General features: G+C 40.9%; 1 protein-coding gene across 1 annotated transcript in view; it reads left to right on the forward strand.

Moving 5' to 3' along the window:
* Nucleotides 1-784: 784 nt before the first annotated feature.
* The window catches only part of RASA3 (RAS p21 protein activator 3), a 178440-nt gene continuing 157224 nt past the window's right edge, over nt 785-22000 (forward strand). Inside the window, exon 1 of the mRNA XM_074859184.1 lies at nt 785-882. The gene's annotated coding sequence lies outside the window, so the exon portion shown is untranslated. The remainder of the gene's footprint in view (nt 883-22000) is intronic.

Raw genomic sequence — 22000 nt, forward strand, 5'->3', positions numbered from 1 at the left:
TCCTTATAGAGGGACCTAGCGGTCTGACCTTTTTAAAATACCTTGTCCCTCTACCCCTTCATTTCCCAGAACTGAAAGATGTAGAGGGGTAGCTCAGGTCTCTGTTTTGATGCTCAGGGCTGCAGCACAGCAATCTGGAACCAAAAAATTATTTTGCATGCCATAACGGTAGCTCCTCCTGTTCAACACAGCACAGGTATGGAGCAGAAAGCAGTCGGATGCAGAGAGAAGGGAATAAGCAGACCAGAACATCCTAGTGAGCCATAAGTAGTGCAACATACATATGCTCTGATATTTTAAGAACTTTGGGGCTTGGGGCATAGTTTTGATCAGTCTGACATTTCATTTGAAGTGAAAATATTAATGTTTACTTGAAATGTGCATGCTGTGTATTATAGGAATGTGCCTGCTTGGTTAAGACTTAGCTCTCTAGACTTTGGGACAGTGAAGTAGTGAGTAATGTGAAAACCTTATCTGTTGGCTGTGAGACTTAGCACACATTGCATGGACCGTAGCTTGAGCAGCTGTACAGCTTGTTACTCATCTCCCTTAACTGTGAAGAGGACTGCTCATCGCTGCAGTTGATCACTAGCATGGACAAGAAAATCTATGACGTGTTTTCTGGTTAGCTAACAGGAAATCCAGTTTGTTGGCATTTCTTCTTAAAGAAATATGGACTTCAATTATTCTGTTACTAAGATGCAATGTTTGAAACAATCATATAACAGAAAACAACTTTTTTCAGGTCACTCCACCAGACAGACACAACCTTACACCATGATGTTATACCTTGGCACTTGTATCCTTCAGTTCCCTAGAGAAATGGAATCAATAGCTGCGTGAGATGCAACAGATGCAAAACAGAAAATAGCTAAAATGAATGTAAGTACGTATGCTTCAACTTTTGATTTCCTTAAAAAGCAGTTTTGTAGCATCTTTGGAATGAGTTTTTGATGCATCTTTTTTTTCCCTTCCCATGTTTATTGTTGTCACTATCATTACCCTCTGAAGGTTGTCTTTTAACTCCTATCATTGCTGTTGCTCTGAAGCTTATAGGTTCTCAAAGACATGATGATAACAGTATATGCAGATTCTATTTTCTTGTATGGTTTTGTTGTTCTGGTTAAATGGATGAGAACTAAAGCTGCTGGTGGGAGGGGAACCTCAACCCATCCCACTCCTACCAGTTTGATGCAAGTGCCAGCAATAGATGCCCAGAGCCTGGGGAGGGATCACAGATCAGCAGGAGAGCACCTGAAGAGCAGCACAAAGGAATTCCAGCCACTGCAGCCAGTAGGTCAGCTTCATCAGGGGCCCAACTTAAATGCCTCTATGCAGACGCACATAGCATGGGGTATAAACAAGAGAAGCTAGAGACATGCACTCGCCTGCAGGGCCACAATCTTATTGGCATCACAGAGATGTAGTGGGATGGCTCCTATGACTGGAGTGTTGGAATGGAAGGATACAGGGTCTTTAGGAAGAACAGGCAGGGAAGATGACGAGGGGGTGTCATCCTCTATGTCAGTGACCAGCTGGAGTGCCTGGAGCTCTGCCTGGGAATGGATGAGGAGCCTACTGAGAGCTGATGGGTCAGGATTAAAGGGAAGGCAGGGACAGGAGACATTATAGTGGGGGTCTGCTACAGGCCACCCGACCAGGAAGGCCAAGCAGATGAGGCCCTCTTACAGACAGATAGGAGCAGCTTCACATTCACAAGATGAATTAGCAGATGAAGTGGCTAAGCCACTCTCCATCATATTTGAGAAGTCGTGGCAGTCCAGTGCAGTTCCCCCTGACTGGAAAAGGGGAAACACAACCCCCATTTCTAAAAAGGGAAAAAAGGAAGACCCGGGGAACTACAGACCGGTTAGTCTCATCCCGATGCCTGGCAAGATCATGGAGCAGATCCTCTTGGAAACTGTGCTAGGGCACATGTAAAATAAGGAGGTGATTGGTGACAGCAAACATGGCTTCACTAAGGGCAAATTGTGCCTGACAAATCTGGTGGCCTTCTACGACAGGGTTAGAGTGAGGGTGGATAAGGGAAGAGCAACTGACATCATCTACCTGGACTTGTGCAAAGCGTTTGACACTGTCCCGCACAACATCCTTGTCCTAAATTGGAGACATGGATTTCATGGATGGAACACTTGGTGGATAAGGAATTGGCTGGATGCTTATGCTCAAAGAGTTGTGGTCAATGGCTCGATGTCCAAATGGAGAGCAGTGACATGTGGCGTTTCTCAATCCCAAGCATGAATACAGGCTGGGTGGAGAATTAATTGAGAGCAGCCCTGCGGAGAAGGACTTGGGGGTGTTGGTTGATGAGAGGCTCAACATGACCCATCAATGTGCATTTGCAGCCCAGAAAGCCAACTGCATCCTGGGCTGCATCAAGAGAAGTGTGGCCAGCAGGTCGAGGGAGGTGATTCTCCCCCTCTACGCTGCTCTTGTGAGACCCCAACTGTGTTTGGCTCTGGGGCCCCCAACACAAGAAGGACATGAATATGTTGGAGGATCATGAGGATTATCAGGGGGCCAGAAGCACCTCTCCTGTGAGGACAGGCTGAGAGAGTTGGGGTTGTTCAGCCTGGAGAAGAGAAGGTCCTGGGGAGACCTTATAGTGGCCTTCCAGTACTTAAAGGAGGCCTACAGGAAAGGTGGGGAGGGACTTTTTATCAGGGAGTGTAGTGATAGGACGAGGGGTAATAGATTTAAACTGAAAGAGAGCAGATTTAGATTAGATATAAGGAAGAAATTCTTCACTGTGAGGGTGGTGAGACACTGGCACAGGTTGCCCAGAGAAGCTGTGGCTGCCCCCTCCCTGGCAGTGTTCAAGGCCAGGTTGGACGGGGCTTTGAGCAACCTGGTCTAGTGGAAGGTGTCCCTGCCCATGGCAGGGGAGTTGGAACTAGATGGTCTTTCAGGTCCCTTCCAACCCAAACCATTCTATGAATCTGTGATTCTATGATTCTAATTACATTTCGGAGGATGAAAACAGTATTTTTGACTAATCATCCACTTTACTGAGATGCTAAACTTAATCCTTTGGATCTCTTGCCAGGACTTGTTTTTATTCATTTATTTATCCTTGAAAATAAAAAGCTGCTTTAATCACTTAGCAGTTCTCATACCAAACCTTGTGTACTGAACCATGCATCAGCATGTCAGAGAAGCACTTCACCATTTCATGGAAACTTTTTAGCAAAAAAAAAAAAAAAGTGTTCCCACAACAAGTAGGCAAAAACTCACATGTTATCTAAATATTAGATAGATTGCAACAACTGTTCTTGCAGGTGTGTTTGGTATTTTGCATAATCACATTTGCATTTTGACAGATTTGTGCTCATGGTGTGAATCCCCTCTTCATTTTGCATCCCTAGACACTTGTGTAGGAGTGAGAACTGAGCATGCTTTTTCTCGTGACTGACTATTAAGCCTGTGATTTGTTCAGGGGGGCCCTATGCACTCCCATTTTAAGCTACCACTGGCTACTGCAGAAGTTCCTAACCTAAGGTTCCAAACCGGTTTTAATTTCTTTGTTTTAGTGCCAACTTGCAGATTAAAAAATTATCTGATGTGGCAAATTATTCACATCTCTGCATCTTATAAATAAATATTGCAGTCACTGGTGCCCAGTGACAGGACCAGAGTCAATGGGCACAACGTGAAACACAGGAGGGTCCGTCTGAACATCAGGAAGCACTTTTTCTCTGTGAGAATAACTGAGCACTGGCACAGGTTGCCCACGGAGGTTGTGGAGTGTCCATCTCTGGAGATACTCCACAGCTGTCTGGACATGGTCCTGGGCAACCAGCTCTTGGTGGCCCTCCTTGGGCAGGGGGTTGGTCCAAATGACCTCCAGAGGTGCCTGCCGACCTCAGCCAGTCTGTGATTCCATGAAATACTAAACTCTGTCAAAGATGCTCATTCTCCCTGAGGCTAAATAAGATCACATCTTCCTTGTACAACGATTAGAGATGTTTTTTACCCAGGAGAGGCTGTTCATCTTGACTATCTGTATCAAGAAAATTAGTTGTGAGAGCAGAACCTGATGGTCCCCAGCACATAGAGGGGGAAGGAATCCCAGTGAATCTGAAGAACTCTTCACAATTACAAAATTGCTTTTCAGGAAGAGGAGAAGCCTAACAAAACATTAACTAAATCTGCCAGTAAAGATTGCATACATGAAATAGATGTCTGGAGGGTTGCTGGCTTATGCTTAAAAATGAAGAGTGTTAGTGAAAGGATATTTCATTGCAAACTAATTTCTTCAGCTCTGCTTTGCTTGTGCTAGTACACGGGAATAAAAGTCATGATACTTTTAGCAGATATAAGTAGTCTATAAGAATAGAAATATCTTATTTCCATTTTGTTCCCTTACAAAAGAGGAGTTCCTCGGCATACCTTTAGCCAGATGAAGATTAACTGTTGAAATTGCAAGACTTTGTTTTAAAAGATGCTCTCCTGCCCTCTAGTGTTACTGTACGAGTCTCAAATTAGCTGATGAGTTTGTGTATGTGTGAATTTCTGCTGTCTTTTGGAAAACTGAAAACTTACAAATTGATCCTTAGTCTAAGTGGAAAATGACACTGGGAGATTAAGACGTGTTTTGAACTTTCAGTAGTTACCTGAAGAGTTAAAACGCTTTTCTTTTTCATAACCATTATTGCGTCTCTTCTCTTCCCTTCTCTTCTCTTCTCTTCTCTTCTCTTCTCTTCTCTTCTCTTCTCTTCTCTTCTCTTCTCTTCTCTTCTCTTCTCTTCTCTTCTCTTCTCTTCTCTTCTCTTCTCTTCTCTTCTCTTCTCTTCTCTTCTCTTCTCTTCTCTTCTCTTCTCTTCTCTTCTCTTCTCTTCTCTTCTCTTCTCTTCTCTTCTCTTCTCCTTTTCTTTTCTTTTCTTTTCTTTTCTTTTCTTTTCTTTTCTTTTCTTTTCTTTTCTTTTCTTTTCTTTTCTTTTCTTTTCTTTTCTTTTCTTTTCTTTTCTTTTCTTTTCTTTTCTTTTCTTTTCTTTTCTTTTCTTTTCTTTTCTTTTCTTTTCTTTTCTTTTCTTTTCTTTTCTTTTCTTCATTTTCCCATTACTTTATTTATTTATTTACTTCGGGTTTGCTGATAGAAATACCTGGTTAAATTCAAGTCAAACTAGACACTTCATATGTCATGGCTATATATATGGCTTAGTCTGCATTTGCAGAAGTAGTTGTAGTGATTGGAGACCTGTACTCATTCTGTCTTTAATTTTTGTCACAGATCACAAAAATGTCATATAGTTCACTGTCTTCTCTAGCTTTGTTTTTCTGAGTATGTTTACTCATGCAGCCATTATCCCTAGGATCTGGATTTTCTCTTCTACTTATTACCAGATTCCTCTCTCCATGCCTTTTACTCTTCTGCTCCAGTCTTCAGATACAGCTCAGTCCCTCCTTTTTTGGTGGTCCTAAATGGCTTTCATCAGAAATACCTAGCCAGATTTTAATATCCTTTGAAATCCCCAAATGTAGATACTGACTACTGCCAAAATAGATAGAATAGAATGCCATTTTGCACTATGTAAATAATGTAAACATATCAAGACCAAATATTAATCACATTTGTAACAACAGGCTTGACTGCAAAAAGAAGAGAATTCCTTAGTGAGGTGTTGTTAAAATAAATCATCGTCAACAAATTTGTCATCTAGATCTCCATAATATGTACCAATGGAAGTTTTTGTGGATGTTTTTTTCTTGAGTTTTATTTTTGATAAACTGTGAAATAATCCTCCAATCCTCAGCCAGACATGGAAACCTGGTCTTTACAATACTAAGGCTAAAGAGAAACGGCTAACCAATACAGAGCAACAGAGTGTTGTTCTCTCAGTTGGATTTTTATGGACCCTTGCGAGGTTGTGGTGGATACACCTGACCCCTAGACATACTTTGGTTCAGGCTGACTAAGGAGCAACAGGCCTGATGCCCTGTGGTGAATCTGTGAGCTGGAAAGACCCTGGCTCATGTACAAGGGAGTGAAGATGCCTCAGAAAAATGTATTGAAAAGTGGTTTTGAAGCTCAAAAATGCAAGATGACCAAAGTACAGAACAAGACACCAAAGCTAAAACAAAGACATCTTGTCTATACTATTGACTAGCAGCCAACTACTTTCTTCTATAAATATTACCATCAGGATGAGCCCAATTTGAGCTCTCACTGAATTGCAGCTGGATTGCACGCCAGGTGACTCCCCCCTTGAGCAGGGATGCCTCTCAGGGTTTGATATTCCTTACCTGATACTAAGAGATCCTTCCTTACCCAAGGCAGAGAGATGCCTTACTTATGACAGATACTCGGTAAGTGACTGATAGCACCCTGAATTAATACTAACAAAACATTACTAATCCATGTAGCTACTCAATATTATTATAAACTTTGTATAGATAATTCCATTAGGCATAAACCATTGTCCAAGTCTGAGACTAAGATTGGACCTAGCTGCACCTAGGCTCCATAAGGAGTTTAGAAATCAAGGTGGTCCACTCTGAACCTCATGACTCAATGGGAGGGTCTTACTTACACTTTTATGTCTCTGGTCTCTGTGTGAATCATTCTAACTCTATTCTAACTCAATTTTCCTTTGTATGTTTCTTCCATACAGTAATTAGTAAATCGAACCTTGCCATCAAACGTACTGAACCTTGTTAAACAGCTGTTAAACTTTGTTAAATTCCATTGAATTTATTGAACTCTGTCAAATTATTATTTTACCTCAATAAAACATATTGCTGCTTCTCTCTTTTGACTGAGGTGAATTCGACTCATCCATGACAGAGGCTAAGCATTGATACAGTCCTGCAGAATAAAGGCAGGTTCATTTTAGTCTGGTTTATTTGATATTCTTTGTCTAACACCCAAGAAAAAGCAAAGATGCTGCCGAACAACACTAGGGGTCACTGTTAAACGGGATTATGAGTCTCTGGGCAGTTTATTTGCAAACTGAACCTGTATTCCTCGCATCAATATATTGATCATTCCAAGACTTGGCCGTGTTTTCTTTCTCTGGCTATTTTAGTTCATCTGGAAGGAAGACAAACGAATACCAAGATTTAACTGGGGGGGGGGGGGGGGGGGAGGAATCTATCTTCTGATTTGTGAGCAATCTTTACAAAGTCCTAACTTGTGTTTTGCCCACTTCTGTACTCATTTGTCACACCATGCAATGATCTTACAAGTAGTGTTAGTCTTTCTGTGATGAGCAAACTGAGATAAATGCCCTGTGTCAGTCTAGATTCATAGAATGAAACAGCAACTGCTGCACAGTACCTGAAGTGCCAGAATCACAGTAGTCAGCAGGGGCTGAGGGTGCCTCTTGCAGAACCAGTACCTTTAGCTCCTGTTCAGCATGGCTAAGCAGCCAGAGCCCTATTCCTTGGGTATTTTCTTTTTTAACAGCGATTAATTAATTCTTCACACATATTTTAAGTTTGAAGATAATATCTTCTTGTTTTTTAGATTAATGAGAGTTGCACCAACCTCAAGTCTTTGTCCTGAGTTGCATGGGAAATTACAAAGTTTTCTACTGCCTTTATTATTTTCATCTTGTTCAGTGGGTGAAGCTGCAGTCACTGGCTTGTACTGTGAGGGCACACCTCTTTGGGTTATATGTCTTTCCTCAGCAATATCATATTATGCGATCAAGATGTACTGCTGGGGAAGGCTGCAACCCTAGAAAGTGTCTTTTCCAGCATGAGTCCTTTTTGCTTGTGTATTGGGGGGAAGGGAGGGAAGAGACCTAGTGGGAGGCACAGCCTTTGCTGCTTTACGGTGCAACCACCTCTCTTCTGCTCCAGGACTACTGGTCTGGAGTAGGCATGTTGCCGGTGCCACTGTGATAAATTGAGACAGAGTTCAGCTAGAATGAGTTTTCTGCACGAGACTTGACAGGTCTGCTTACAAAATGCAGGAGTATGTGCCTGCTGCACATGTCAGGCAAGTGGCTCCTAAGCAATGTTTTCCTCCTGTCTCTTCCATTCCTGTTCAGCACTGGGGAGGGTGAAAGGATGGCTGATGTGGGAAGCTTCAGGTGGTCCTGGCATTTTGCAACCTTGAGTGCAGAACCTCTGACTGTTTTTTTTCTGATTTTAGAGATCTTCAAACTGAAAATTAAATACACAGGCAAAAAAAGGAGCCCTGTCCCAAAGTGTGTGCCATCTATGATTTTTGCTATGGCAAAGGCTGAAACTGTGGCAAACTAGTTATAGCAAGGCTTTGCTATGATGCCTCTATTTTGTTTGCTGGTCAAGGTTGTAAGGCCACACAGTTATTATCATCTATCTGTCAGCTTGGATGTATCAGTTTTTAAAAGCTGTGTCTAATCAATTTTAGGGAATGTTTTAGGCATCAGTGGGCAGAACTGTAATGGTTTGGGCATTAGAGACTGGAAACGAGAGGCAATCACAGCTTCAACCACTTCCACAAATGTCTGCAGAGGAAAAACCTGGTTTTGATGGATGGCTTATAGGACCCTTAACTCAACTGTGCTCAGAATTTTATGTGGTAAACTGTGAATTACTTATCTTCAGACAGGAAACAACACTGTTGAGAGAAATAAACTTGACAAGGGGGAGGGAGAAATACACTGAGCTCTCACTATAGATAGGAAGGAGATGGAAGAGTTGCCCAGGGACCTTCTAGAGTGAACGGAGGTATGTGTGATGAATTTGGTCCTAGAAATGCTGCTAGTCTGTAATCCCTTAGCAATTCAATTCACGGCACTCACAGAAGCTGAGGATACTTTTTCACTGCTTTTAGAAAACAGAGAACAATTGTAGCTGTTGTGACTGGCTGCCTTTACTGTCGGAATTATTTAGGTTGTTTTATTAGAGTCTACCTGTGAGCTGGTGAAGAAGATGTCAGCATACTTCACTACTCATATTGATAACAAAAGAGCTTGTACCACAGGCAAAATTTTTCCAGGCTAAGAATAGGTACCATGTTCTTGTACAACATATTCTTTCAAAGCAGGCCTCATGATGATTGTGTTCACACACTTTTAAAATTGATGTTTCATTTCTCCCTGTGGTATTTCTCTATTTATCCTAGCTCCCAATACTCGCAAGGAGATATGTATGTGTGTATACATACCAGCTCACCCCTCTCTACCAAAATAAATAAAGTCAAGAGAGACCCTGAGCTGTATTCCTCACTATATTAACCTAGACCACCCTACCTGTCCTTCAAAGGCCAGACAGATAAATCCTGTCCTGATCTTCTGGGTTGCACTTTGCTACAGTTAGATAAATTTCACAGAAAAGTAACAAATGCCACAGAATAATCTGCCTTCCTAATACACACCTCACCAAAAAATACGGCAGGAACTGGAATGTTGCTAGTCAAGTTCAGGCTTAATATCTCATTTGTTCCCATATGGTTCTTTAGTAGATTCTATGCTTGCCTCAGGCAATAGCAACATGTTTCTTCGTGATGAAATGTGATCAGTTATTTGGATGCTAGCTGTAAGAATGTAAGTGGCATACTTCTGTTGGTTTGGCATGAGTCTTAAGAGGTACTTTTTTTTTCAACTGCTGGGCTTGATTGTTCTAGCCTCTAGATTAATGCAGTCTTTTGGTAGCACTGCAAACCAGCCTCAGTGTGTGTTACTGTTATGTATGTTATGATTTTTGCTAGCTGACTCACCTTTGGCATGCGTTGTGCCTCCCATTGGTTCTGGCAAAGCAAATACCTGTTGACTTCTTGATTGGACATCATTCAACTGACCTCATGGCACGTAGAAATCTTCATATCTACCTGGACCTTGATCAAAACCTGCTTGGAGATTTTATAGATCCAGAAGGTTATGGCTGGAGGGAGGGCCTATGCAGCTGAGGATTGACTTGCGGAGAGGTTCCAGGTTCTGTCTCTCATCACCAACTTTCTCTAGTTTATCAGACTTAATTTTTCAGTTGATGCAGAGGATTGAATTGTGCTTGCAAATGACCAGTAAGGAATTCCCCTGGAGGAGGAAAGCTCCCAGCTGCCATAGAGCCAGTTTCAGCATGCTGTTCTGTTTCCATTCCTCCTGCCTGGCAGCGGCTGATAGGAAAGGACTGAGGCTGAGAAAAGGGGTTCTCACTGAGCTTTCTGTGGCTCATTGGACCAAACTGTAAGTTACTCTCTCTTGCATTGGGATTATCACAATCTGACCCAAAGATCTGGGAGGGAGGACCTGCTCAGAGATGCCTCATTTTCTTGTGCTCATTGCTGGGAGGGAGACCCTGACCCACAGCACCTCTGGCTGCATTTTCTACAGGCAGTGTAAATTACTTGGACACTCAGGACGCAGACCCATCTAACATGCTTGTTTATGTTTCTGTTCAACAGTGCAGTAGGAAATTGTGAGACTAATTGCACTTGTGATGTTGATTGTGGATGGACATTTGGCCTCTTGCATGTTCAGGGTACTCCAGGCTTACTGCTCAAGGATGTATATTTGCTCTGAATAAGCACAGTAACTCTGAGTGTCGAAAATGTGTCAGTTACCACATGTGAGTCTGGTGTGCCTGGGATAATGGTTTCATTGTGCATACACAGCAGGGTTGCTCTGCACAAGAATCACAGGTAATGGTCACTGCATGTGTGCAGTTATGGTATTTTAATCCCCAAAGCAGCAGGGTGAGAGATGAAGGAGTAGAGTTGGTGGCCCTGTCTAAACACAAAACCACGCACGTGGGACAGCTTTCTCTATTTTCCCGTCCAATCTCTCAAATCTAAACAGCCTGTGATCTCTTCTGAATGAACTCAGTCTGGTGTCTGGGCTTTCAGTCTTAACGGACTCAACTAAGTTGAGTTGTTTGGCCCTGCAGAAGCTGAGGATTTGAAAACCACTTCGTAGAACTTCTCATGTTTGCCACAGTCAAATTAACGTGGTCACTCTCTACAAGCAAGTCACAAGTAGCTGGGCTTTAAAAGAGCTGTGCATTTCACTTTCATGGGATAAAAATTCCTCATCTAGAGCTTAGAAGGAACATACTTCTGTGATGTAAAAAGAAAACTGTCTTTTCCTTCACTTATAAAGATATCTTTAATATTTTAATCAATGATTGCATCAAGTGCACCCTCAGTAAGTTTGCAGATGACAGCAAGCTGGGTGGGAGTGTTGATCTGCTTGACAGTAGGAAGGTTCTATAGAGGAATCTGGGCAGGCTGGATCGATGGGCTGAGGCCAATTGTATGAGATTCAACAAGGCCAAATGCTGGGTCCTGCACTTGGGTCACAACAACCCCATGCAACACTACAGGCTTGGGGAAGAGTGGCTGGAAACCTGCCGGGCAGAAAAGGACCTGGGGGTGTTGGTCAACAGCTGGCTGAATGTGAGCCAGCAGTGTGTCCGAGTGGTCAAGAAGGCCAATGGTATCCTGGCTTGTATCAGAAATGGGGTGGCCAGCAGGACTAGGGGAGTGATCGTCCCCCTGTACTCGGCACTGGTGAGGCCACACCTCTAACACGGGGTTCAGTTTTGGGCCCCTCACTACAAGAAAGACATCGAGGTGCTGGAGTGTGTCCAAAGAAGGGTAACAAAGCTGGTGAAGGGTCTAGAGGACAAATCTTATGAGGAACAGCTGATGGAACTGGGGTTGTTTAACCTGGAGAAAAGGAGGCTGAGGGGAGACCTTATTGCTCTCTACAACTGCCTGAAAGGAGGTTGTAGCAAGGTGGGTGTTGGTCTCTTCTCCCAAGTTAACAAGTGATAGGATGAGAGGAAATGGCCTCAAGTTGTGGCAGGAGAGGTTTAGACTGAATATTAGGAAATATTTCTTTACCAAAAGAGTTGTCAGGCATTGGAAAAGGCTGCCTAGGGAAGTGGTGGAGTCACCATCCCTGCAGGTATTTAAAAGATGTGTCGATGTGGCACTTAGGAACATGGTTTAGTGGTGCATTTGGCAGTGTTAACGGTTGGACTCAATGATCTTAAAGGTCCTTTCCAACCTAAATGGTTCTGTGACTCTATTTGAGAGATTTGCTCAACACATGTTCCAAGAGATATGTGGAAAGATCTACAAAGATCCCAGTCTTTCTAAGGCCATTAAAATACCTTTTCCAGCTAGTGAACTGTTTATTGCTTTCTTCTGTGCAAGTAAGTTTATTTCCTCAGTTGCATAATTGAGCCAAATTGTACTTCAAGTTAAACAGAACGCTTGTTGGCGGGGGCAGCTTTAAAAATGCTGGTAAATTCAAGTAAATGAGAAAAAATCCAAGCATTTTACTGAACTTATCAAAAGAGATTTTTTTAGTGATATATATATTTTGACCATTTAACCCAAGATATGCTTGGGAGCAGTGATTTGAATGAAGCCTTCTCTGGATCACTATGGTTGAAGAATAAATTATAGAGGTGAAAAAGTGGGACAAAACATGTACTCAGAGGTGCAGACTCCCCACAAGCTTTTGTTTAGATAAATTAATAGGCAGTACTTGCTCCCTCTAATTGTTAATCACACCTGTGCCAGTATTGTGCCAATATGTGCTTGAGTTTATTTTGTGCAGCTGCTGCAAGCTGGTGCCAGATGGCAACCTAACTCTTCCAGCATGAAAAAAATAACTGAAAGAGCTAGAAAAGTGTTAGATCTCCATGTAAGGCCTTGATTCTGTAGGCAGTGGGAGTTTTGTACATGAAGGGCTTGTAAAGTCAAGTCCTTTGCATGCTGTGACCTAATACAATTAGCTTACCCTTTGATTTTAGTGGCTTGAGTTGTTTGCCATTACAAGTGTGGTCAGATGGACAACATTTGTAAAGTGGAGGCAAACATCTTAACTCAAATTTGATTATCTAATTAAGATAGAGAACCATATTTAGACAGCCAACAAAAGAAGGCTTGATTTTTTTGGTTTGTTTTCCATCTAAAAATACTGGGTGCCTTTGAAAACAGGATATTTTATTTGGGCACCTAATTTAAAATTCCAACTCCAATATTTTTTTTCCCCCAACTTCCAGGTGGGTTTGGCATGTAGGCCATGTATCTTGTAGTGAGAATGTTCATTGCACAGAACACGCAGACCAAGTAATGTCTACCTGTGGTATTAGAGGTAACATAGCATGCAAAATCTTCTTGTAAGAAGACCAAATTACAAACAAGACTTTTTTTTAAATGTATATATTTACAAACTCGGTAGCAGAAAGTGTATCATTCTGAGAAATGATAAACATAAATATAAAATCATGTTTACAGCGTAATAATTAGTTGCATCAAGATAATATGTTATATGATGGAAAAAATGTGCCAGTGTGCATCTATGCCAACCCTGGTCCTTTTCTCAGAAAGGCCAGAGGATAAAGGTATTATGCCCTGTCAGGCAGCCAGCACCGATTTACAGCTGTTATTAGTTGCACTCAGCATACAGGAAATGGGCTCTTGCCTTCAGCTCACAAAATCAAAGCCTGACACGAGTTGTGCAAAACATTCAGATTGGATCTCTAATGTACTTGAAATCAATCATGATTCAAATCCAGACTAGCTCTATGCACTTGTACCCGTTTGCTGGAATTTTGTTTGTCTGATGTTTTCCAGCAAAGGTGAATATTATTTTTTTTTTTTTACCCATATCTGAAGATTTGCAAACTTTCACAGGTTTTCATGACTAGCATTATAATGTGATCTGTATTTGTACATTTTTTTAGATGATGCCATCACAGGTTTGCAAATATCACTTTGATTTTTCACAGTTGAGGTAAGGCTTATTTCAGCTGATGTTCTAACATAATCTGATGGACAGAGAGCTGCCTCCATGTATATCTTCAGCAATGATGAATTTGAACCAGTCGGGTAGTCTGTGTCTTTATCATGTGTCTGCCAACCTGTGTGTCTTTTCATGTTGTTTGATCTATCAGTCACGTTTTGTCTAGCCTAGGATGTAGCTGTGATATTGAAATGCTTTAGCTAAGAGCTGCTAATATATTCTAGAGGTGTGATATAGGATGTATCAGTACTGCAAAACACAGTCAAGAAGTCTTAGCTTTAACTCAAATCAGTCAACCAAAGATAACGAACTCAGGTTAAAACAGTAGTAAAGATGAAATAATTTGAACTTTAACTTCACACAAGAAGCTTGCTTTCAAGGCTGTATGAACATGCTTAGCAAAACGGAGATTGAACTGCTGCAAAGACATAAAGCAGAAAAGCTGCAGGAACTCTGACTAGTGGGTAACCAGTATTTCCTGAGGGTTTATACCCTCCTTGCTTGTCTTTCACAAGTGTTTTCACAAGTATTTATGTAAGTGTGTCCAAGCTACACCTGCACCCCGTTTGCTGTGTAGCAGCTGGCCTAAAATCCACAGTGTGTTGTCCTCTGGAGGATGCGAGCTATGCCTGGTTGAGACCACACTTTCTTGCACTGTAACCTGTCAGTATACATTCTAATTTGTGCTAAGCTTCAAGCTAATAAGTCTAAAAGTGAAATGAGGCTTGTGCTATGTAGACTGTTGAAAGAGCTCAGCCAGGTTTGCTTTACATGCTTCTGTTGGAAGCCTGGCAGAGATGGAGAGACCAAATTAAACCAATTATCAATAATATGCTGTTCCGCAAACGCTTTTGTTTCCAACGGTGTTAGCAAAGTGGCAGGAGCAATTCAAAGGCCACAGTCCCCACAACAAAGCACTGGCAGTGCACAAACAATGCAGCAAGAGGCCCTGTGAAGGACAACTGGGGGGGTGGGGAAGGCAGAGGCAAGAAGTGATTGTCTGTCTCCTGATAATGGGACCAATTTTTCAGTGCAGCTATGCCAGCTGAGTTCCAGGGAGGCACCAGGGAATCCAGCTCAATGGGCTTTAATTTGTGCGTATGTGTATAGATTATATGTGACAGGCATGATTCCACATGCCTTCCACATCACGGCACTGTACTTAAACCCTAATACACAGATAATGCAGATGTGAGATAATCAAAGCAACCTTTGTCATACTGAAAACTGAAACTCTTGAGGGCAGAGTTTAATCAATGTATTATTTGAACTAAAATTCCAGCCTTACCATAGTGATTGTATTACTAGGTGCCATATTTAATTCATGAAGAATACTACGAGTTTTACAACTGAGATGAGACTCGAAATTTGCTGGTTGATGCAGAATGTAAAATTAATTTTCTGTTGGTCATGGGCATCAAAGAAATAGGTAAGGAAGAGCAAAAAATCTGTCTCATCTTTTTCTGGATTCCTTTTATCAGATTCTTAACGGTCTCAAAAAATGTTACAAGAAAACACTGTAGAAAGGTAGCTGTGATTCACTTCACAGGTTGCATCTCTGTTTTTATTGAAGAAGGTTTTTTATTCTATTCCTTTAACAATGTATGTAAATGTCAGGCTTCGGTAGGCTGAAGAATGATTTCATCATTATTTAAAAATATATTTATAAGAAAATTATTATTTCCCCATGGTTTTGGTAATATTGCCCCCTTTCCGTTTTTTTTTTTCAGACAGGTGAATTGCTAGGAGGTGGTAATATATCACTTCTACATATGTGTATAATGGCAGTAATCATTACCCTTGTTCTTGAGCTTATATGCTTTCCTACAGCTTTGGCAAGAGTTGCTTTAATTAAAAAAATAAAGAATCTGCTGATTCAAAAGAAAATACCACAGTGAAATAAATCTGGGTTATATTTGGCTAATAAGGAAACAGAGGACAATGCCGGATGTGGAGGTGACCAGGATGTTCCATTCCAGCTTTCCTTCCTCATTTAACTTTTCTTTGGCTGCTCCAACTAGAAACGATGCATGAGGGCTGGAACAACAGCAGTCATGGAAGTTTTTCATTACCTGCCCCTCTGACACAGTAGCACAGCAACCACCGTACCTCCATCTTCCTTCCTGTAGGCTCCTTCTTTCCCACTGTAGGGATATTCTTTCTCCTGATGTCCTGTGTCTTCCTCCATGTATGGTTTTATAGATACTGTTTGCAAAGTCCCAGCAGAAATTAGCTTGTAAATTGGAGAGCTGTAACAGTATTTCAGGATGACAAATTACGCAGTGTTTTCCTGTAGCTCAACAAACTCTAGTTGCTTCCACACATTGTGGTTCATATGTTTGTTCAGACTCTGGCTCTCCATCTGTAGAAAAGCAAAAGAATAACTGGACCTTTTGTTGGCAAGGAAATGACATCCACACATGGTATTTTGAGCACCAACCTCTTACTGACTTGTGAACCTGGACCTCTAACTCTGTGGTTATCTGTGTACAGACTTAAGTACATGTGCTTGAATTTGCAGAAGTGGCTGGGAACAGTTGAATTTATATTATGTTTAAGAGTAGAGTTCAAATTCTCCTTGTATGTGAGCTGCTTTGCTTGGTGATCTAGTTGACCTGTCCTGAAATGTGAATGGTGAGTTTGGAGTCAGGTGCAGATATGACCCTCTGACTAATGTGACAGTAGCCTTTATGCCAGAGTTCCTCATATCTGTGGTGGAGGTAGCATTTCCATCCTTCACAGTAAGGGTGTATGGAGGGATGAAGCCATTTTAACACTGAAGGAACAAATCAACAGCGTAAACCACAGATTTAAACAAACCACCATGCTGTACTCTGCCTGGTAACCTCTAGTTGTTGCTGCATGACGCTGCTGCTTTCTTTGTACTTCTTTTGTGCTGATTTAGTTTTTAAACACATACAAATTAAGTGTGTTAATACACCTACTACATCCCTTCTTAAATAAACCTTACCATTTATTTTTAGAAACACATTTAAAACATAGAGAAATTAAGCTGATTTAAGTGAGGTTAGTGAGGAGAGTCAAACATGAGTGTTGGGAAGGAACAAAGATCCTCACTGTTATAGTTTTATTACAGCTCTTGTGGTATCTCTCTTTTATTTATTTATTTTTAAAATTCAAGTTCCTGCTGGAGCATCAAGTGAAAACCTTTGAAAAGGTTTCTTAACTTCATAACAACAAAGGAAAATTTGAAAACGTGAACCCCGTGTGTTCTGTAACTACAAAGCAAATAAAAAGATTCACAATTCAGATTTCAGTTTTACAATTTTTAATGCAATAATACAAGTGCAACATTTTTGAAAGGCCTGATTTATTTTTTTAAACTGCAGTCAATATGGTTTCCACTCATTGTTCTTGCTTAAACTCAGGGCCTGGAAGTCCAGGTGAATAATTTTCTCCTGAAATCATAAAAAATCAATGTTAAAAAAACTCCCAACAAACCAAACAAATAATTCAGGAATATTTAAGTAATATTCCTTCTATTGTGGTAAATATAAAGAAATAATAAAATGAATACACTCGTACTGGGTGTTTGTTCAGTTAAAAGGGGGTGGCGGTGAATACCAGATTAGTCATTCCTAACTTGGACGAACCCTGATTGTGTCTATATTCATATTTTTTCCATGGTAACCAACATGGATTATTGAGTTGTGACCATTTTGCTGGGCTCCATGTGTTTCTGTTGACCCTTAGGAGAGCTATTTTGATGTTAAATTCTGCTAGGCAGTGAGTAACCATTTTTCCATTTTACCAAAGGAATATGTGGCTTTACTTCTTCCTTGCATCAGCTCTGGCCTTAGTCTTAAATTCATCTTCAATGAACTGATTCAACTCATTAACCCACTGGAAAGCTATTCTCCTTTTTAAAAAGAAAATAAAGTTTTCCTTTGTGACTTTTGTCCTGGAGCTGACCTTGCTTAGGGTTTAAAGAGCACAAGTATTGGTGTAAGACAGACTGGAAGAGGGGTGCAAGAAGCGGGGTAAAAGGGGGAGAGTGATCTCTTGTTCCCCATGGCAGTGAGCTGATAGTTAAGCTCAGCCAAGCCATCTTTAAAACTTCATCAGAGTTTTCTTTTGACATGGTTTCTTAATGTAAATTTATTATATCCACAGCAATTGCAGTAAAGACAAGGCTTCTAGCCTGGATTTACAATAGTGGAAATGGAAGAAGAGTTTGACCCTCAGATTAACATTTCATTTAACTCTTAACACTTTTTTTTATAGTGTTACTTTAGTCCTCTTTTGTTTCAAGTATGTAGCTTGTAATCATACTAGTGTTTCAGTACACAGTGTTTTAACTTTGGAGCCAGGGATTTGAAGAGAGTAACATTTCTACTTAATTATAAGGCACTTGGCATTTGGTCAAACATTTTAGGTGATTATCATCTGAATCTGAAGCTTTTAAAGAAGAAAAGGAAACAAAAATTTTGTTTGGTTCAGTGATATAACTTGTTAAGAATAGCAGGCCCCTTACAGAGCGCCCTCATGATCCAACCTGGAACCACGTGAAGCAGGGGACTTCAGGGGTATTTGACTTCAGCTATAAGGTCATAGAACATTTTCATTAAAAAATAGAATTGCTGTTAAAGCCAAAATGACATCTTCCTTCTGATAGTGACGGAAGTTTTGGTTCATTAAATTACCATCTTTTTGGCTCTTGTTTAAAAGGTGCATAGCCTTTCTTTTAGAAATGAACTACTGTTGGAGGGAACAGATGACATGTGCCTGCCCGATGTGATTGCTATAACAGAGGTGCACAACAAAGGCTAAGTTTGTCTGTCCTGGCACTATCCTGTCATGGCTGGTGGCTTGAGATGGCCTCCATCCAGCCATGGAGCCCTGTGGCTGACCACTGCATGGGGGTCAGCCCCTCTACGCTGGGTCGGAGCATACTCAGTGCACTCTAGGATGTGTTTTGCCACAGCACATCGGACCAGTCCCACTATTGCTTTGGGCAAACAATAATCCCTTTTCCTTCTTGACCCAGGCACTTAGGTATGGTGAAGCTTTTCTCTCTAACAAGGTGGATTTGGGGATCCTGCCCTGGGAAGCTATGAATTTTCTGAAGCCAGAAGTTCACAGTAGTCACTGAAGTACCAGAGGGCTGCTGGTTATGGTAGCTGTTATTTCTACTCTCGGTTCAGTACTGTAAAGACAGAGTTTCTATGCTTCAGAAAATAACTTTTCATCATTAGGACTTCAAACATTATTCATTGATCCATACTGTAAATGAGAAAGGAGAAAATGTCTTAGAAAGCATTCCAAGTGCCAGGAAGTAAATAGTTATTGCTGGAATGTCTGCTTGGAAAGCTGGCAGCCTCCAGAATGATTTCAGGTCAAATTCTACTTCAGAAAAAGCAAGAGCTGATACTGGTTCAATGCTTGGTTTTGATCGATACCTCTTCTGAGAGAACTGCCTCTACCCCACTTGGCTATGCTAAGATCAGTTTGTGATTTTAATACACATTTTCTTTTGAAGAAGTGTAATTGAAAAATAAGAAATACAAAATATGTTTTTCAGAACAGAAATGTCTGTCCCCTGAATTGTAGATTGATGGTGCTCGAAAAGAGTGGTAGATTATAACATGCAGAGAGCTGATGGGTGACATGATGCTGTTTCTCCTTGTTCCAAGCTGCTAAATCCCATCAAAAGGGAAGCTAGAAACAAATCTTGTGTATTTTCAGTATTTTTGCTCTGTGAATGCAATTACTGTGACTGACACAAAAAATGCATAAAATCATGATTAAAGAAGGAAGTGTCACTGTGGTGGGAAGGCATTGGTCCACCAAGTTCTCTCCCTCATTTGTAGTAAGTGGCTCAGAGGCTTCAGAGAGCCTCAGAAGACTTTCTAAAACCCTCACTCTGAAGTATTTACTGTTGGCCAACTGGGTCCTCACTTGGATACTGAGATGAAAATTGTCACATGGGAAAAAAGCCCAAATCTTAATCAGATCAATTAGTTATGCTGCAGTTGCTCACTTACTGTCCTTTCGCAGTTAGGCTCCTTCTTTGCTAGCTGTTATAAACTCAAAGGAATTTTGTTGGTAATTATAAGGGAAATGGCTTTTATGCCAATTTGCTTTATATTTTTTTTCACTATACTGAAGACATGGTGTGTTTAATTCTTACAGAATACTTAAACACGTAGTATCCTAAACTGTATGAGTCCTTCCACCTGATTCTCCCAGGCACCCCAACTCATTCTGGAGTTATGCTTACAATTTTTGCTGAGTTTAGCTATGTAATTGAAAAGGTTACCACCCTCATATCCAGGCTTTTCTGATGATGGGAGTTATCATCGGCATAGGAACAGCAATATTTTAATTTAAACTACAGAAATGAAAGTGTGCTGATGCATGGGGTTGCAATCACAAAATGCACTTGCAACCCCCTGTTCTGCTGGTCCACCATGCCAGGAAAGGAGTGACTTCCAGAATAAAGGCAAAGCAGAAGGCTGAGGACACTAAAATTTCCAGATGTCATCGTTACTCAAGAGGGAGTAAGAGCTCTTTGCTACTTCCTAAATTGCTTTCACAGGAGACTACTAGAATAACGCTATTTCTGGAACTCTGTCTTGTTCTAGTTGTTCTTTCCCTTTCCATGGTGGACATGATCTCTTTTTTTTCCCGTCATCTTACTTTTCACACCTTCTTGTTTCAGTTGCTTTTCCCTTTTTCTGCCTTGTTTAGATGTTTGTTTTTTAAATTGTTCTTCCTGCCAAAAAAGAGAAATCATTATGAATATATGTAAAATAAAGAACCTTGATTTGCTAACCTTCTATGATTTATTTTCAGGATTATTCCCATGGCACCCAAGCTGTGTTAGCAAAGAAAGGTGACCAGTGCTTGCTGGTGATACTACTGCTGTCCCCTTCCAGAGCAAAGGAAGGGAATTCTTGTTTTCTTTCATTCATTAAAACTGCCACCAGAGTCAGAGCAATTTCCATTAGTCAGGCCAGTGGGTAGACTGGTTCAGATAAACTATTTCTTCAGTTGGGATAAGTGAAGAATGTCCTTATATAGAAAAGATTCTCACTTTCTCCTGCTGTTATAGCATACCTGTGATGAGTAAAAAGCTTTAAATTGCAACAGAAGGAGAGCAGAATGCTTGATGAGAAGAAGCATGACTTACCATTAATTCAAGGTTGACCACGGACTGGTGTCAGGTGAACTGTAAAAGCATAAGAGGGATCACCCAGTAGCACAAGTTATAGCAGATCTTGCCAAATACTTCCACTGATCCTATTCTCAGCTGTAACTTCACTGGATTTCCTCTGTTCACCTGAAGAAGTCTGTGGCAGGTATCTGCATCAGGTTTGCTTATTTGTCTGTTAAACATCCTTCAAAATGGCTCAACCATTCTGAAATGGAAACTGGAAAAAGGTGTTTTCTAGTGACTACTCTTTACAGATATTCTAGTACCTATTAATTACAGAACACAGACTTAAGAGTTGATGTGGGGACAGTTGCAGGGTATGTTTACTGAGCCATAATTTTGGTACTTGCTGACTATGAAGCACCTGGATTTTAAACCTTATTATTTTTAATATCATTCCTTGGTTTGTAATGATAGCTCCACAGCAATTAAAGCTGCCTAATATTTTCTATTGTAGAAGCCTCTCTTTTAGTTGCATGTTTCTTTGTCAAGTCTTAACTGTCTAGGTTGAAGCTTTCTATACTTGTTTTCTGCCTCAGACTGAAGAGTTTTAGGAAGCTTTAGTGAAAATGATATAGCTGTATTCAAGAACTGTCTCCAGACAGAAGTTGGGGAGAGGTTGCTTCTTGTTTACAGTGCCACAGTTTGTATTGCTTTTTCTTTTGAGTGCTTTGCCTTCCCGAGCAAATCCTCTGGAGTTACGACTGGAACCAAGGATTTGGCAAAAGCATAGTCCCGGGATAAAAAAAATACCACTTACTGTCCTCCAAAGACTCAGACAGATTTGGATGAGCTACACCTTTGAAAATCTTTTTACATATGTTCAGAAACTACTGGTTTTAAAAAGGCTTATTTTGGTGGCGTCAGACTAGAAGTAATGAGTAAAGTAGTAAATATCATGACTATATATATAGTGAACATGAACCACACCCATATATGTTGAATCAGACTCACATGACAGAGGACATACCTCCCAAATCGGGACACATGACCTTGGAGGCCCAGCAGTCCAAGATGATACCAACTCTCTGCCTAGTGGGCAGTGCTGCAGCTTCCCTCTGGTTTGGGAGGAAAGCTGGGAGTTTCTGAGTTAGCAGGCTCAAAGCCAGGGAGT

Source organism: Strix uralensis, chromosome 2, assembly GCF_047716275.1.
Source record: "Strix uralensis isolate ZFMK-TIS-50842 chromosome 2, bStrUra1, whole genome shotgun sequence".
In the NCBI taxonomy this organism is placed as follows: Eukaryota; Metazoa; Chordata; class Aves; order Strigiformes; family Strigidae; genus Strix; species Strix uralensis.